General features: G+C 45.3%; 1 long non-coding RNA gene across 1 annotated transcript; it reads left to right on the forward strand.

Moving 5' to 3' along the window:
- On the forward strand, positions 1,548-16,283 carry LOC106504645. The gene is made up of 3 exons (XR_001298282.2): positions 1,548-1,765; positions 11,843-11,927; positions 16,066-16,283. It is a non-coding gene; the product is annotated as an uncharacterized LOC106504645 (long non-coding RNA).

A 16,824-nucleotide genomic window follows, 5' to 3' on the forward strand; every position in this document is an offset into this window, starting at 1 on the left:
GAATCCCCTGAGGATCTGTTAAACTTACTGACGCCTGTGTCTCACCCCATCCTCTGCCCGAGATTCTGACCTCATTTGTCTGGGCTGAGCCTCGGTCACTGGAATTTTTTAAGACTTTATTTGATTCCAGTGTGCAGCCAAGGCTGGGGACCATTAGACTAGAGGGTAGAAGAATGGAGTGACCGAAGAGTAATAGGAGGAAGCTTGAAGGAGAGAGAAGGGACCTGGAACAGTAACCCAGAAGCTGAACCACAGAGCTCTCTGTAACCTCATTCCCCAGGCCCCCATAACACTGTGAAGAGGGTATTTGGAAAGAGATGACAATGGGGCAAAGACTGGGATCGCCACAGCCTCTCAGAAAGGCAGCCCTGGACCCTTCTGTTTGGGGCTGCTGTTGGTCTTGGTTACAACAGTAGCTGGGATGCAGAGAAGATGCTTCATAAATGGCATCTCTTATTGGGTCCTTTTCCTTCTCAGTCTTCTCTGGGCCTCTCTGCACAGGTGTACTCCAGACTAACATCTTATTTCCCTTCCAGTACTTAAAGTAGGGATCCCTGGACCTTTTCTTTTTTTCTTTTTTCTTTTTTTGGTCTTTTTTAGGGCCGCACCTGCAGCATATGGAGGTTCCCAGGCTAGGGGTCAAATCGGAGCTACAGCTGCCAGCCTACACCACAGCCACAGCAACGCAGGATCCGAGCCGCATCTGCGACCTACACAATAGCTCACGGCAACACTGGATCCTTAACCCACAAAGCGAGGCCAGGGATGGAAACTGCAACCTCATGGCTCCTAGTCGGGTTGGTTAACCACTGCGCCATGACGGGAACTCCCTAGACCTTTTCTAAAAGTGCTATATCATCACCCCCAACTGTTTGTTTGTTTGTTTCCTTTTTTTTTTTTTTTTTTTTTGTCTTTTTAGGGCCGCACCCTTGGCATATGGAAGTTCCCAGGCTAGGGGTCGAATCGGAGCCACAGCTGGCGTCCTACACCACTGCCATAGCAACGCAGGATCTGAGCCGAATCTGCAAACTACATCACAGCTCGTGGCAATGCCGGATCCTTAACCCACTGAGCGAGGCCAGGGATCGAACCCCAGTCCTCATGGATCTTAGTGGGATCTGCTATTTTCCAAGCACGGGAAGGCAGGTGAGGGAATGGCTTCTTCTGACCTAGAAATCCCTGGAGAATCTGGTAGCTCATCTCCGGTAGGCATGAGGATGACTAGCCTTGCCCTGCCTTCCCCAGAGTGAATTTCTTAGGTGCGGCTTCCCCAAGATGTTGTCCTCAGGGTCCCTGCAAGCTTGGGAAAGGCAGCCAGCCTCTGTGCCCTTGCAGAGATTCCCGCTGCCTCTCAGGAGAGCAAAGATCTCCCGCGGAAAGAAAACCTGTTTGTTTTTCGTGAACCCTCATGTCCCAACAACTCTGGCTCTGGAATTTTTTTTTTTCTCTTCTGCTCTGCACATTCACATCTTGCCTCTTTCTCATGACACACTTTTGGGAAATTGCCCTAGAAACGACAATCGGTGGCTTGATTCACAAAGGACAAAGAAGGCAGCTGCGTCCTGTACCCACGAAACGGGGCAAGAACCCAGTTGGGCCCTGGCCTCTCGTTGAAACCGTGCCCTTTTCTGCCCCCTCTGCCACCCCCTTCCGTTGCCATGGCAATGCCCCTGGAGAGTTAGGACCAGGCCCTCTTTTTCTTTCCTGCATCCCTCCCCACCCACCCCCTCCCCCTTTGTGTCCAGAAGAGCGCTGAGCCCACACGGTAGGTGATGTTTTTAAACACTGATTGATTGAGAGTTTGGGGGGCCGGTGGTTATTGGACCACCTGCAGGTGGGCTGGGGAGGAAGAGGCGGCATCTCATGGTTTGTTTCTGTGTATGTGGCGGAAGAGCCGGTGGAGAGGGTGGGAGAGTGTAGGTCTGCATGCTCACACAGCCTTGGCATTGCCTGGGTTTTGTTTTTGTTTTTTTAATGCTTGATCACAAATCGGTCACAAATTAGGGGTGGCGAAGGGCACCTCTGAAAAAGAAAACATTTTGATTTCTTGGTATGTTTGGTTCAGGGGTAAGGTTTTCTTTCAGTAGCATTTCTGGGCATGTTGCTTGCGAGGATGTTGTTTTTGTCATAAATAATTTTCTCTTAAGTTGGAGAGGAAAAGGATGTCCTACTTTCTCCTCTGTCTTTAACTGATGACCCTGTTTTCAAAGACCCAAACCCAACCACAGCCTGATGCGTAGCCTCGCAGAATATTTGAAATAGGGAGTCTGAGGGGAGAGCATTTGTGTGTGTGTGTGTGTGTGTTTAGATTTCTTTTCATTGCGATAACATTGCTTTATAAGATTATGTGAATTTCATGTGTACTGCATTCTATTTCTACTTCTATATACCCTACATCGAGCTCACTGCCAAAAGTTTAGTTTCCATTTGTCACCATATAGTGATCCCACCTACCTGTTCGGCCTTCCTCCCTATCCCCACCCCTTCTGCTCCAGTAAGGTAACCTCAACTTTGATCCGAGATAAAATATTTGAAATGGGGGTATCTGTCTGACGAAATTAGGCATCCTAACTGCCATGTGCAGATGCCTCATCAGTATTATCTTTTCTTTCTTTTTTTTTTTCTTTTTGCTTTTTAGGGCCGCACTCACAGCATATGGAATTTCCTAGGCCAGGGGTCAAATCAGAGTTACGGCTGCCCTCCTACACCACAGCCACAGCAACTTGGGATCTGAGCCGATTCTGCAACCTACACCATGCATGGCTCATGGCAACGCCAGATTCTTAACCCACTGAGCGATGCCAGGGATCGAACCTGCATCCTCATGGATACTAGTCAGATTCTCAACCCCCTGAGCTACAACAAGAACTCCTCTTTTCTTTTCTTTTCTTTTTTTTTTTTTTTGTCTTTTTGCTATTTCTTTGGGCCGCTCCCGTGGCAAATGGAGGTTCCCAGGCTAGGGGTCGAATGGGAGCTATAGCCACTGGCCTACGCCAGAGCCACAGCAACGAGGGATCCAAGCTGTGTCTGCAACCTACACCACAGCTCACGGCAACGCCAGATCCTTAACCCACTGAGCAAGGGCAGGGATTGAACCTGCAACCTCATGGTTCCTAGTTGGATTTGTTAACCACTGCGCCACGACGGGAACTCCGGAACTCCTCATTTCTAAACAATAGAGACAATGAGGCTAATTTTGGTACCCACTGATGAAACCTGAGGATATATTTTCTAAATCGATACCCACATTTAAAAATGTATTATTAAAAAAAATGATAATAAAAAATAAAAAATGTATTATTGCTGCAAAGAATAGACTTGCCACGGGCCGGGGGTGGGGAACCCAGAAATTCTATTCAGTGTCCAAGTGCATGAAAGACCTGGTTATCTCCAGGCTGCTCTGCTGCCCCAGCCTGGGCTCAGGCCCTCGATGAATGAAAGGTTTGTGGGCATCTGCTTGATGCAAAGCAAGTGCCTGGGAAAGCCTCACACTACTGCTTCTGTCTCCCAGCCGCCTGAGAAACCTTCCCAGGGTTTGAAAGTACCAATTCTTCAGGCGGGGGATTATAATTTAAATCAGCTGGTTCTTACCTTCTTAAGTGTGAAAAAAGGCGGGTGATTAGGAGTGTGTGCATGTGTGTGTGTGTGATGGGCTAGTATTTGTGGAGAAAGCGCTGTGGGCTGAAAACTTTATGTATCTATCAGATGCATCAATTGATGTCTATTGATAGATATCTGCATCTAATAGGTATACCTCTAATACACAGATATCAATTTATATGTCCCTATCTACAAATGTATCTATAGATAAATATAAATACCTGCATTCATTTTATAGATACCAGATAAATAACTATATATGTATTTCAGATATATATCCGAATATACATCAACATATCTGAATATGTATCAATATTCAATAAATCTGAAGATTTATTGATCTGAATATCCATCAATATATCCATTTCATTTATTTATTTATTTTTTAATCTTTTGTCTTTTTACGGCCACACCTGCAGCATATGGAAGTTCCCAGGCTAGGGGTGGAACTGGAGCTGTAGCTGCCAGCCTACACTGCAGCCACAGCAATGTGATATCAGAGTCATGTCTGTGACCTACACCACAGCTCATGGCAATGAGGGATCTTTAACCCACTGAGTGAGGCCAGGGATCGAACCTGCAATCTCGTGGTTCCTAGTCACATTCATTTCCACTGTGCCACGATGAGAATTCCTACTAAACCGTGTTTTCTACCATAAAACCTTTAGAATCACCAGAAATTTATGGATAAAGAAGGAATGAGGCTGCAAACGTGGGCCAATGAATAATGCAGCCGTTCTAACCCCCTCCTGAAATTCTCCCGTGAAAACCCCACTTGTCCCTATTCTTCTGCTGACTTTTGAAGGCCTTCTGCGTGGAAGCTGTTCTTTGACTCCAGCTGGGCCCCTGGACCCCTCTCCTGCTCCATCAGATCCCCCTGTGTTCCCTCGATTCAGCTTTACAGCTATTCTCTTGTAAATATGGCCTCTTCCTTCTGTTACCTTCTCTGTGCCTGCTCCCAAACTATGGAGAGATCCAGAAGAAAATCTCCTAGATTGATATCATTTTATTATATATATATATATATATATTTTTTTTTTTTTGCTTTTTAGGGCCTCACCCAAGGCATATGGAAATTCCCAGCTAAAGGTTGAATTGGAGCTGTAGCTGCCAGCCTACACCACAGCCACAGCAACGCGGGATATGAGACGGTTCTGCGACCTACACCACAGCTCATGGCAATGCTGGATCCTTAACCCACTGAGCAAGGCCAGGGATCAAATCCATATCCTCATGGATACTAGTCAGGGTTCGTTACTGCTGAGCCCCGCTTGGAACTCCCTGATATCATTCTATATATGTTCATTTCAATAATATTCAATAATCTCTATGCAGCCCAGTAATCTTTTTTTTTTTAATTTTATAATGATTTTTATTTTTTCCATTATAACTGGTTTACAGTTCTTATTGTCTTTCTAATCCACTTATTCTCTCTCACTCCACAGATGCCAGGCCTCCCCATCCCCCAAGCTCCCTCACTCTGGGCTGATAACGTAGCTTTAACTGTGCTCAGAGAAAACAAGAACTGTTAAGAGGGGTGCCAGGCTCTTCCCACGGGCTGAACCCACACACTTCTCTGCATTTGCATTTCCCTTGCCTGACTTGCCACCTGCTGCTGTCACCCCAGCCAGGGCTCAGGACGGTGTGTGTGTGCGTGTTGGGGAGGGTTAGGGGGTGAGGGGGTAGGTGGTGCTCAGTTGTTCTCCTCGGGGCGGAGGTGGGGGGGGGTCTCTCCAGGTGGCTGGGTTCCCAGGGCAGCTCCCAAGAGGGAAAGCTGATTGGGAGCTGCACTGTCTTTGATGGCCCACCCCCAAGGTCACAGTGTCTTTTCTGACGCACTCTATTGGTTACAAGAGTCATACAGACCTGCCCAGGAACTAAGGGAGAAGTCTGGGCTCTGCTGCTTGATGGAGGAATGGCAGGTCCCCGAAATTCATGTGGGAGAGATACAGGGTCCTGACCCTTTAACTGTATGTATGTATGTATGTATTTTGCTTTTTAGGGCCTCACCTGCAGCATAGGGAAGTTCCCAGGCTAAGGAGTGAATAGGAGCTATTGCTGCTGCCCTATGCCATAGCCGCAGCAATGCAGGATCTGATCCACATCTGTGATCTACACCCCAACTCACGGCAAGGCCGGATCCCTGAACCACTGAGCGAGGCCTGGGATGGAACCCGCAACCTCGTGGTTCCCAGTCAGATTCATTAACCACTGCGCCATGACAGGGACTCCCAGCCTTCTAGTCACAGATTAAAATCTTACAGGGGAGCTAACGTCCTGCCTTTAGGAATCTCTGAGAAGAGAAATGGTGGAGATGAGAGACCGGGGAGGTGGGTGTCACCGCCCGCAGGAATGTGGGTTACTAGTCAGATTCGTTTCTGCTGCACCACAATGGGAACTCCCGGTTCTGACAATTTTAGGAAAGTACCTCTCCCATAATTTACTCTTTTTCTTACTGGTCATTGTTTAGGGTCTAGTTTCAACTTCACCCACCTCCCTAGGTGAGGCGCCTTGGAAATAGTCAAGCCAAACCCCCCCCCCCCCGCCCCGTGGTTCTTATAATGATTTTATTGCATGCAATGATTTCTGTGGCATTCTTGTGTGCTGTTTATTGTCTATTGTTCATCTCAGGTGTGGACTACAAGGTCCTTGGGGACAAGACCCTGCTTGTCTTATTCACCACTGATCTGCAGTGCTGATCTCGGCACTTGGCACATAGCAAGTGCTAAATAAACCCTCACAAGTGAACAATCTAATGAGTGTTGAATAAAAATCTGCCTCCCTCCAACCCCCACCCCTCCAAAACCCTTCATGAACCCAAGTGGTATTTGGTCACAAGTTCATTTTGAATGCGTACGTTAAGCAATTGCAAATGGAGAGAAATGGAACACAGGTGGCAGTTATGTAAATGGCTAAAAATGTCCCAGCATTGGTTCCACTGTTGTTTGTAGATGTTCAATGTGTCTTCAAAGCATCAAGCAGGCATTTCACCAAAAGAAGTTATTTTTTTATTTTTATTTTTTTACTTTTTTTTTCTTTTTCTGGCTGCACCCATGGCATATGGAAGTCCCCAGTCTAGGGGTCGAATCGGCTGACACCACAGCCACAGCAACGCAGGATCCGAGCCAAGTCTGCGACCTACACCACAGCTCATGGCAACACTGGATCCTTAACCCACTGAGCAAGGCCAGGGATCAAACCCGAGCCCTCATGAATACTAGCTGGGCTTGTTACTGCTGAGCCACAACAGGAACTTCCAAAGGAGGCTCCTTTTAAACTGGAGGAAGAGTTTATTTGTGAGGCCGTTAGCCCAAAGAGCCTGGTTATTCTCTGAGGGCTGATGCAGTAAACTCCAGCCTGGAGGGGGGTCTGGAAATGTCTCAGAAGGAACTTCTCTCCCTGAGTCTTTAAACTCATCTTTAATCAGACTTTGGACATCAAATCAAAGAGGTCTAAGCCATTTCTTTAAACTCAGAATCCTAAACAGTTAGAGAACAAGTCGGTACAGTTTGTGAGAAGCGAGATGAAGGCACTGTTGGGGGTGGATACTGAAGAGAAGGATCTGGTGGGGTGGGGATGGGGATGGGGACCGGTCTTGATCAAGGACAAGCTTCTGGCCGGGCGCTTCACACCATCATTTCATGCAGACCTTACCTCGGCCCTGCAAGGTGGGGAGTGGCCACCTCCCGTGAAAGACAGATGAAGCACCTGGACCAAGGTGGCTCAGCTCACAAGTGAAAGTGTTAGGATTCCTTCCCCCATTCACAGTGGTTCTGAGCCTGCACACTTTCTACTCTACCAGACACGGAAGGTCCAATCAGGAGATGTCAACAAGCTTTTATCGTGGGGGTCTCAGGTACACTGAGCACTGAGCAAATGGTGGCCCGACAGGGGGGCCACACTTACTTCCTCCACTCAGGCATATGGATGCGATATGGACCCAATTTTGTCAACTTGAAGCTATAAGACTCTAGGGATGCCAGTGGCAGAATAAATTGGTATGATAGTTCTAAACGTCAATTTTTCAAAATGTAGCAAGAGCCTGAAAATAATCTTATTGTTGACTTTTCAACTCTTAAAGGAAATGGAGATGACCAGACTTATGCATGAGGATATTTATTGTGATGTTATCAGCAAAAAAAAAGAAAAAAAGGAAGGCGGGAAAGAAGAGTGGGAGGGAGGATGGAGGAAGGGAGAGAGAGAGAGAAAGAGGGAGAGAGAGAGAGAAAGAGGGAGAGAGAGAGAGAGAAAGAGGGAGAGAGAGAGGAAGAGAAAGGAAAAAGAAAAGGAGGAAAGAAAGAAGGAAGGGAGGAAAGAAAGGAGTGAAGGAAGTGAAGGAAGGAAGAAAGAAATGAAGAAGAAAGAAAAAGAAAGAAAGAAAACTCAGGGAAAGATGTGAAACCGTAGTGTTTTTGTACAATGGAATATTATGCAGCCATTAAAAATCACTTTTTGGGAAAATCTGTAATGACGGGGGAATGCAAAAGATTTATATGTAAAGGGGAAAACAAAACAGTGAAAAGGCTGGGAAATGAGCCATTGTTAGGTCAGGGAGAACTTGTTTTTCTTAAGGTGAGATGTGACCATTAAGGTAAGAGTAAAACCCAGAGAAGCTGGTATCCTTGAAGCCAAGGGAAGAATGCGTTTCAAGGACAGCATCATCGGTGGTGACAAAAGCTACTGCAGGTTTCAGAGGAGCCCTGAGGACTGATCATTCGATTGGATGTGGGGAGGGCCTTAGCCTCAGCAAGAGCAGTTAAGTGGAGTGGTAAGGGTGCAAGCCTGCCTGGAATATGTTCAAGAGACAGCGGGAGGCAGAATCTAACTAACTTTTTAAATATGGTGTGCTATAGAGGGGAGCAGAGAAATGGGGCTGGAGTGGAAGAGGGCTGTGTGGGCAACTCAGGTTTGTTCATCATTGGTTTTTTTGTTTCAGGTGGGAGAGCTTGCAGTATGTTTGCTTACTGATGGACATGATCTGACATGGGGGAAACAATTGATAAGAACGAATTGCAGGAGTTCCTATTGTGGCACAGTGGAAACAAATCTGATTAGTATTCATCAGGGTGTGGATTCGATCCCTGGCCTCACTCAGTGGGTTAAGGATGAATCGTTGCTGATGAGCTGTGATGTTGGTCAGAGACTTAGCTCAGATCTGGTGTTGCTCTGGCTGTGGTGTATGCTGGCAGCTGCAGCTCCGATTCAACCCTTAGCTTGGGAATATGCATATGCCAGAATGAGACCCTAAGAAGCAAAAGAAGAAGAAGAAGGAGAAGGAGAGGGAGAGGAAGAGGGGGAGGAGGGAGAGGAAGAGGAGGAGGAGGAAGAAGAAGAAGAAACAAAAGAAGAGGAAGAGGAAGAGGAGGCTAATTGCAGAGTGCATTAGAGCGAATCTTCAAGCAGGTGAAAGGAAGTTGGAGGGGGTTCAGTATGGAGGCAGCGGCATTAGGAACAGACGGTTCATCCTTTGCACCAGGGAAGACAGATCCTGTGGGCACAGATGTGGGTCTGGGACTTGGTGGGGGAGAATGCAGAAGTTCCGTTCTTACTGCTTCAACCTGCTCAGTGATGTGCAGTTGAAGTTCAGTGAACTATGAAGCAAAGATGGTTATATCCGGGAGTCGTGCCTCCAAGGTGCTACACGTGTTTCTCTCTGATAAGTGGAATTACAGGCATTTTACATGATCTTCTTTTTGCCTTTGTAGTTTTGATTTCTAACAAGTGTGTAATCATCTCCCAGTGCCCTCCTTTCCTGCTTCTCGTAAAGGTGATCCCAACCAGTCCCGCCACCTACCCGTTGCATGTCCTTGAACGAGTTACTTACATTTCTTTGTGTCTCGGTGTCTTTATTTGTGAAATGGGGATGACGAGGTCTGTGGTATTTAATCCAGTGGGTTGGGAGAGTATTAAATGAGAAAATGTATGCGAAAATAATTTGAAAAGAATCCGCATGGCATGGATATAAAAATGTTCTTATTGTGATTATTTCTGGTCTTGGTAGGGAAGGATGAGGCAGGGGAGGGATCTAAGAATAGGATGGAATCATTACGGCACCGCTCATAAGCTACAAAATAGTCTTAAGAGCAAACACGACTTTTCTGATTCAGACAGCGCTGAAATCTTTTATTGAGCTTTTGATTAAGATGAAAAGCTTTATGCTAAACTCTGGAAAACAAAATATGACAACGCGTTTCCTTTGCTGTTGCATTAAGTTAACTTGATTATTTGATGGTCTAAGTTAAAGTGTTTCCTACTGAGCCAGGTTTTTCTTTTTGGCTCCAGATACACTAATTGTGACATTTGCCCACATTTTTGCATTCGTATTCAAAACCACCCAGAGAATATATAACCGTGATTATTCCTTTGTTATTTTTTCAAATTACCGTGATTGCATTGTTAGATATGCTTCAGCACATGGGCCCCGCTGGTTTGCCATCATTAGACATTTTCTTAGAATGCTACTAAAAAAAAAAAAAACAACAAAAAAAAAACAACCACACAAGACGAAGATAAAACCACTTATTTAAGGCACTTTGTATGAATTAAGTAATGATGGTGGAGTCACATAACTCTTCCTCAAGTATAATTCTGATCTGCTTTTGTATTTCCTGGCATTTGAATATTTCATTGTCAGCCTCAAGGATTAGAAAATGAAAAGGCAATACTGGGTTTTTGCTGTTGCACAATATGTATACTATTGAAGATAAAGGCTCATTAATCTTTGCTTTCAACTTATTTACATCTCCTCCTTTTTTATTGTTAGATGGTGTAACCCCAGCATTACAGACCATTTTGAAAAATGAGAAAAACACAACCACCTCATCATCTGAATATAATTATTTTTCCTTTTCCATATGTTCGGTCCATCTTTGTCCTTTCACACACACCGCTTTCCATGGCTGCAATCATAGTATGTATATAATTACAAATACGAATTTTTGGAGTTGCACTTAAAAGAGGGTGTTTTTCAGGTAAAGAATAATTGCCCAAGTCATGTTTCTACCTTTTACCAAAATTGTTAGAAAAACCCCGAGGTCAGGAGACCTTGTGGGGAGGGAAACCCTCTGGATGGGCGACAGGAGAAAGATCTGATGTGGTGGTGGTAGATGTCTTTTGAAATGGTCATTGATTAAAATTTTGAGTATCTGAACTCTTATTTTGAAAATCCTATGATTTACAGTCTTCAAAGAGTCTCAACAATGAAATGTTCACAGTTGCCATCTCTTATTTCATGTACCACCATGTTTCAAGTTTGTGGTATGTAGATTGCAAAGGTGGCCCCACTTTATCACCCCTCCTTGAATCTGCACCCTTTGCAACATGACTTTACAATGATTCCCATTAGGAAATAGAATCTGTTTCCCCATCCCTGGAATCTAGGCTGGGCACCTGTTAGCCTTTGACCAAGAGGATGCAGCGAAATGATGGAGTTTCAGTTCTGAACTTAGGACTCAGAGACTGAGCGCACATCCACAGTAGCCTGCGCTAGCCTGCTGGAGGATAAGAGGCATGTATATTAGGAACTAGTCAGTCTGACAGAAGCCCAGCCCCCAGCCAACCACCAGATGACCACAGATGCGTGGGCGAGCCTAGGCGAGATGAGCTGAGCTGGCCCAGGATGCTGAGCACTCATATGTAGTAGTTATTTTAAGCCACTAAGTTGTAGGGTGATTTATTGTACAGCATTTTTTTTGGGGGGGGGGGCGAACCTGTGGCATATGGAAGTTCCCAGGCTAGGAGTCGAATCAGAGCTGTAGCTGCTGGCCTACACCCTAGCTCACAGCAATGTCTGATCTTTAATCCACTGAGCGAGGCCAGGGATCAAACCCACATGTTCATGGATACTAGTTGGGTTCATAACCCACTAAGCCACAGTGGGAACTCCCCGTACAGCTTTGTTTTGGTAATACATAACTGATATAAAATCCTATCACATTTTGACATTTTGTACAATTCTAATTTTCCCCTTGAGTTTCTATTGTCATGGTAAGTTACAATTGGAGTGGGAGGGTAGGCTTTGCTTCCATGGCCGTCACCCATCTTCCACGAAAGCCCAAGGACTGGTAGAAATGATAGATTGACTGAGGACTTTGAATCCCCATTGAATGTTTGAGCTCAGACCATCTACCTTAGGGCTTTCATGCTGCTTTGTTCAGTGGGGTGAATGGGAGGTAAGACTGCCTTTATTTCATTTTTTCCTTTTCTAATTGAATCTATCAAGCCTGTAATCTCTTCTCAACAGATTTTCAAGTGAGCAGGAGACTGGAAGAGATCAATGGATGTCAGAATGGTGTTGTTAACAGAGAAATGGCCTCTATAGCTGCAAGGTACCATCTAATTAACCTCAGAATCGGGCGAGGACCCTGATAATAGATGTGCCCAATTCACAAGCAACTAACAAAATTGCTGAAATTTGAGCAATTCATCCTTTGGTAGGGGAGGTGCTGCTGCTGTTGTTATTTATTTTCATTCCAGTTTTAAGTGATTTAGCGTATAGACATACCTTCATTCAGACACAGTATTTCTCTCTCTCTCTCTCTTTTTTAAATTTTTTTCTCTTTTTAAGGCCGCACCCGTGGCATATGGAGGTTCCCAGGCTAGGGGTCAAATCAGAGCTGCAGCTCTCAGCCAACACCACAGCCACAGCAACACCAGATCTGAGCCGTGTCTGTGACGTACACAATAGCTCACAGCAACACCAGATCCTTAACCCACTGAGTGAGGCCAGGGATCAAACCCAAGTCCTCATCAGTACTGGTCAAATTTATTACTGCTGAGCCACGATGGGAAGTCCCCAGATGCAGTATTTCCCAGTATGGTGTGTGTATGACACACTTCTCATGGAATGACATCGTTGATGGGCTCAGGTATCTCCTGGGTCAAGCGAGTTACTAGACCGACAAATAACCCTTCAGCAAACAGCTAAAATGGCATCAACCAGTCTTGTCCTCTGCTCGGCACTGAGTTCCTGATTTCTTTCTTTCTCTCTCTCTCTCTTTTATTTATTTTAATTTTAATTTTAATTTTTTTCATTTTTGGCCACCCTGAAGCATATGGTGTTCCCAGGACAGGGATCAGACTGGAGCTGCAATTGCAACCTACACCACAGCTGTAGCAATGTCAGATCCTTAACCTACTGTGCCAGGCTGGGGATCGAACCTGTGTCTTAGTGCTGCAGAGACACCACCAATCCCACTACACCACAACAGGAACTTCCTGATTTCTTATTAATATGCTTTGATGAGGATGGTGATTTAACCTATTTGAGGAAGAGGCAGGCTGAGCTAAATCTATTCTTTCTCTCTCTCTCTCTCTCTTTTTTTTTTTTTGTCTTTTTAGGGCCACACCCACAGCATATGGAGATTCCCAGGCCAGGGGTCCAATCGGAGCTGTGGCTGCTGGCCTACACCAGAGCCACAGCAATGCCAGATCCGAGCTGCATCTTCAACCTACGCCTTGGCTCACAGCAACACTGGATCCTTAACCAACTGATCGAGGCCAGAGATCGAACCTGCAACCTCATGGTTCCTAGTCGGATTCATTTCCACTGCGCCACGACAGGAACTCCTCTCTCTCTCTCTCTCTCTCTTTTTTTTTTTTTTTTTTTTTTAATATTTACTGCATATCTATTGTAAAAACAGCACATACAATTATTTTTTAATTTTAATTTAATTTTTTTAAGGCTAGACCTGCAGCATATGGAAGTTCCCAGGCTAGGGGTTGAATCAGAGCGGCAGCTGCAGTCCTATGCCACAGCCACAGCAAAGAGGGATACGTGCTACATCTGTGACTTATGCTGCAGCGTGTGGCAACGCCGGATCCTTAATCCATTGAGCGAGGACCTGTATCCTCATGGACAATATATTGGGTTCTTAACTGGCTGAGCCACAACAGGAATTCCTATTATTATTTTTAATTAGAAAAATTATTTCTGCTTCTTTCACACATCTTGATGTCGAAGAAACTGTCTTCTATAAATACCTGAATAAGGTACCATAATAAGCTCTGTTTAAAGGCAAAGCACTGATCAGCTGTCCAGGGCTCTCACTTTATGGGACTTCCCTTCCTGACTTTACAGGAATTTCTGAAAGACAGAAATGCCATCTCCCCCCAAAATGTTAAGGAGGTTGTAAAAAATAATTATTCACTATTAGAGGTGTAGAAATGGAGCTTATTTTAAGAAATGAAAAACTTAAGAAGAAAATGCCACATAACATCACTGGCATGTCAGTATAGGTCAGCAGAAAAAAATACTGTTGTAAGCTTGTCTCCTTGATACTAGGAAGACAGTCTAGCCCAAACTTTTCTTTTTTTCTATTTTTAGAGCCGCACCCTGTGGCATATGGAAATTCCTAGGCTAGGGGTCAAATGGGAGCTGCTGCTGCCAGCCTACACCACAGCCATAGCAACACAGGATCCTTAACCCACTGAGGGAGGCCAGGGATCAAACCCATGTCCTCATGGACACTAGTCTGGTTTGTTACTGCTGCGCTGCAATGGGAACCCCTAGCCTGAGTTTTTAATAGTCTTCCCAGGTTTTCACTAGATGCTTCTTTTCTGCTGCTCTTTGTTCATTCTTTTCCACATTTCCCATCAGAGATTGGTACACCTTTAAAACGTCACTAACAGCATAAGTCAGTATCCACTGATTTCTTCTCAGAGGGCACTCTCATCCATCAGATAGGCTGGCAGAGTCATTGTCATAAACACTCCAGCCTTGTCCAAAACTCAATAGAACACAGAGGAGTCCAACGAATAAAAGACGTCTATGGGGTTTTGCAGAGTTTTGTGCCTTGGATCAGTCCAGGGGTACGAAACCCAAACCTAGGATTGTAGACAGGATGTTGGACAGTAAGACTGTCCACTCACTCCAGAGGCCAAAGAGGCTGTGGGCTTCTGCTCCCTGCGCTCATCAGTCACAGAGCCAACATATGGCAGGTCAACAGTAACATCATACATTTTCCCTCTGGGGAGATGAGGAAGGAAGACATCCCCACCAACGTGCATACTGTCGCCACCAATGCCATGGGCACCCAGGGCAACTTCTTCAGCCTTGGCTTGGGGCATCTGAGTGCTAAGAATGGGACTCGGTACAAAACCTCTGCATGGGTGGCAGCCAGGGTGGCAGTCCACAATTATCTATTTATTTTTTCTGTCTTTTTAGGATTGCACCCATGGCGCATGGAGGTTCCCAGGCCAGGGGCCGAATCGGAGATGGACTCGCCAGCCTATGCCAGAGCCACAGCAACGCAGGATCCGAGCCTCGTCTGCGACCTACACCACAGCTCACAGCAACACTGGATCCTTAACCCACCAAGCAAGGCCAGGGATCAAACCTGCGTCCTCATGGATACTAGTCTGGTGCATTAAACGCTGAGCCACAAAAGGAACTCTTTTTTTTTTTTTTTTTTTTGATTTAATGAGAGTTGCAACGTTTACTTCTGGTTCTCGCTCTCTCTTTTTCCTTTTTTGCCGCAAAGGCAGTATGTGGGAATTCATGGGCCAGGGATCGAACCTATGCCACACAACATCAACCAGAGCCACAGCAGTGAGAATGCAGGAACCTCAACCCGCTAGGCCATCAGAGAACTCCCCACAATGACTTTTTTTACATTGCAAAATGCAGAAAAAAATCAAAGGAAGGAAAGTAGGCCCTTATAATCCTATGAATAGTTTTGGAGCATGTATTTCCAGTTTTATAAATTACTTTCCAGACATAAGCGGAAATGCAAATGAATGAACAAAAAGAAGATATTCATATAAAACTGAAATAGGGGAAAAAGCAAAGTCCAAAATTCAAGTGGATCTGGAAGCCAAGTACATGGTTATTCCCTCCTTTAAAGAAGGAGGAAGACCTGGAGTTCCTGTTGTGGCTCAGTAGGTCAAGAACCCAACTAGTATCCATGAGGATATGAGTTCCACCCCTGGCCTTGCTCAGTGGGTTAAGGATCCGGCATTGCCATGAGCTGTGGTGTAGGTCGCAGATGTGGCTCAGATCCCGCATTGCTGTGACTGAGGTGTGGGCCTGCAGCTGCAGCTCTGATTTGACCCCTAACCTGGGAACTTATATATGCTGCAGGTGCAGCCAAAAAAAAAAAAAGAAAGAAAAAGAAAAAGAATGAAGGTTTTCCTGGTGTGAGAGGGTGGTGGTGCTAGAGCAGAGTGGAATTGTAGACAGGTAGGCTTAGGTCGGGACCTGGCAGAGAGAAAAATTCCCCATTAGTAACAAAAAGCAAAGCAGACACCAATCTGGAGTTTTGTGCCAGGCACCATTCTGCATGGTTAACTCATTGCATTCTGTTAACAACCCTATGAATAAGGTGTTACTATGATTCCCATTTACACAGGGAAAAATGTTAAGTAATTTGCCCAAGGGTGGAGCTGGGGTTCAAATCCACTCTGGCTGTTTACAGTGTCCTTGCTCTTAAACGCTATGTGATTATTTTATTATTTTCTTTATTATAGGGATCAATCTGGACTCCCCAGGGGAGCCATTTGGGAGGAGCCCTTTGGGCACAGCTGTGGAGAATTTCACGTCACTGTTGCAATCATTTCTTGGCTTTCAAGCGTGTTCCCCTGACACTGACATCTGAGCGTCATCCATGCTCATTCATTTGTGCTATCGCCAATGAGTACCTTCTCTTCTTTTCACTTTTCTTTCAGAACACAATAAATTATATTCAAACGGCAGCCATGGAGGAAACTTTCCTTTCCTCCCTCATCAACAAAGCTGATCGATGGGCGCGAAAGCCCCGGGGAAGCAGCATCTGCTCTAACTCAAGGATCCCCGCCCGAGCGGAGGATGAAATTAACAGACACAGAGCAGTTTGCAGCTCAACATTTGTGCAAGTCTGGCACATGCACACATCATTAGCAACTCTATTTGAGAAGCAAGAGCAAGGAGGTGAGCCGGAGAGGGCATCTCATTAAAGGGATATTCAAGAAAGGGGAAATTCAGAGCATTTAGGTAAAGCTTTGTGGCTAAAATAAATGAACTGGAGAGTAGAGCAAACAGTCAGGTATGTTTGGGAGGTGTCGACAGACAACGTGGATAATTTTGCCTCTGTACCTTCCAAAACAGAGTCACAATAAGCTGTGCATTTCCCAGGGGGACTGCCTCTTTTACTTAGCTCCGTGAGCTAAAACAAAGCCTTTGTGAGGGCAAGGATTTTGCTGTCCTGTTCACTGCGGTAATCTGGGTTCATTGCACATAAAATTAAATAT

Source organism: Sus scrofa, chromosome 8 (assembly GCF_000003025.6).
Source record: "Sus scrofa isolate TJ Tabasco breed Duroc chromosome 8, Sscrofa11.1, whole genome shotgun sequence".
Classification (NCBI taxonomy): domain Eukaryota; kingdom Metazoa; phylum Chordata; class Mammalia; order Artiodactyla; family Suidae; genus Sus; species Sus scrofa.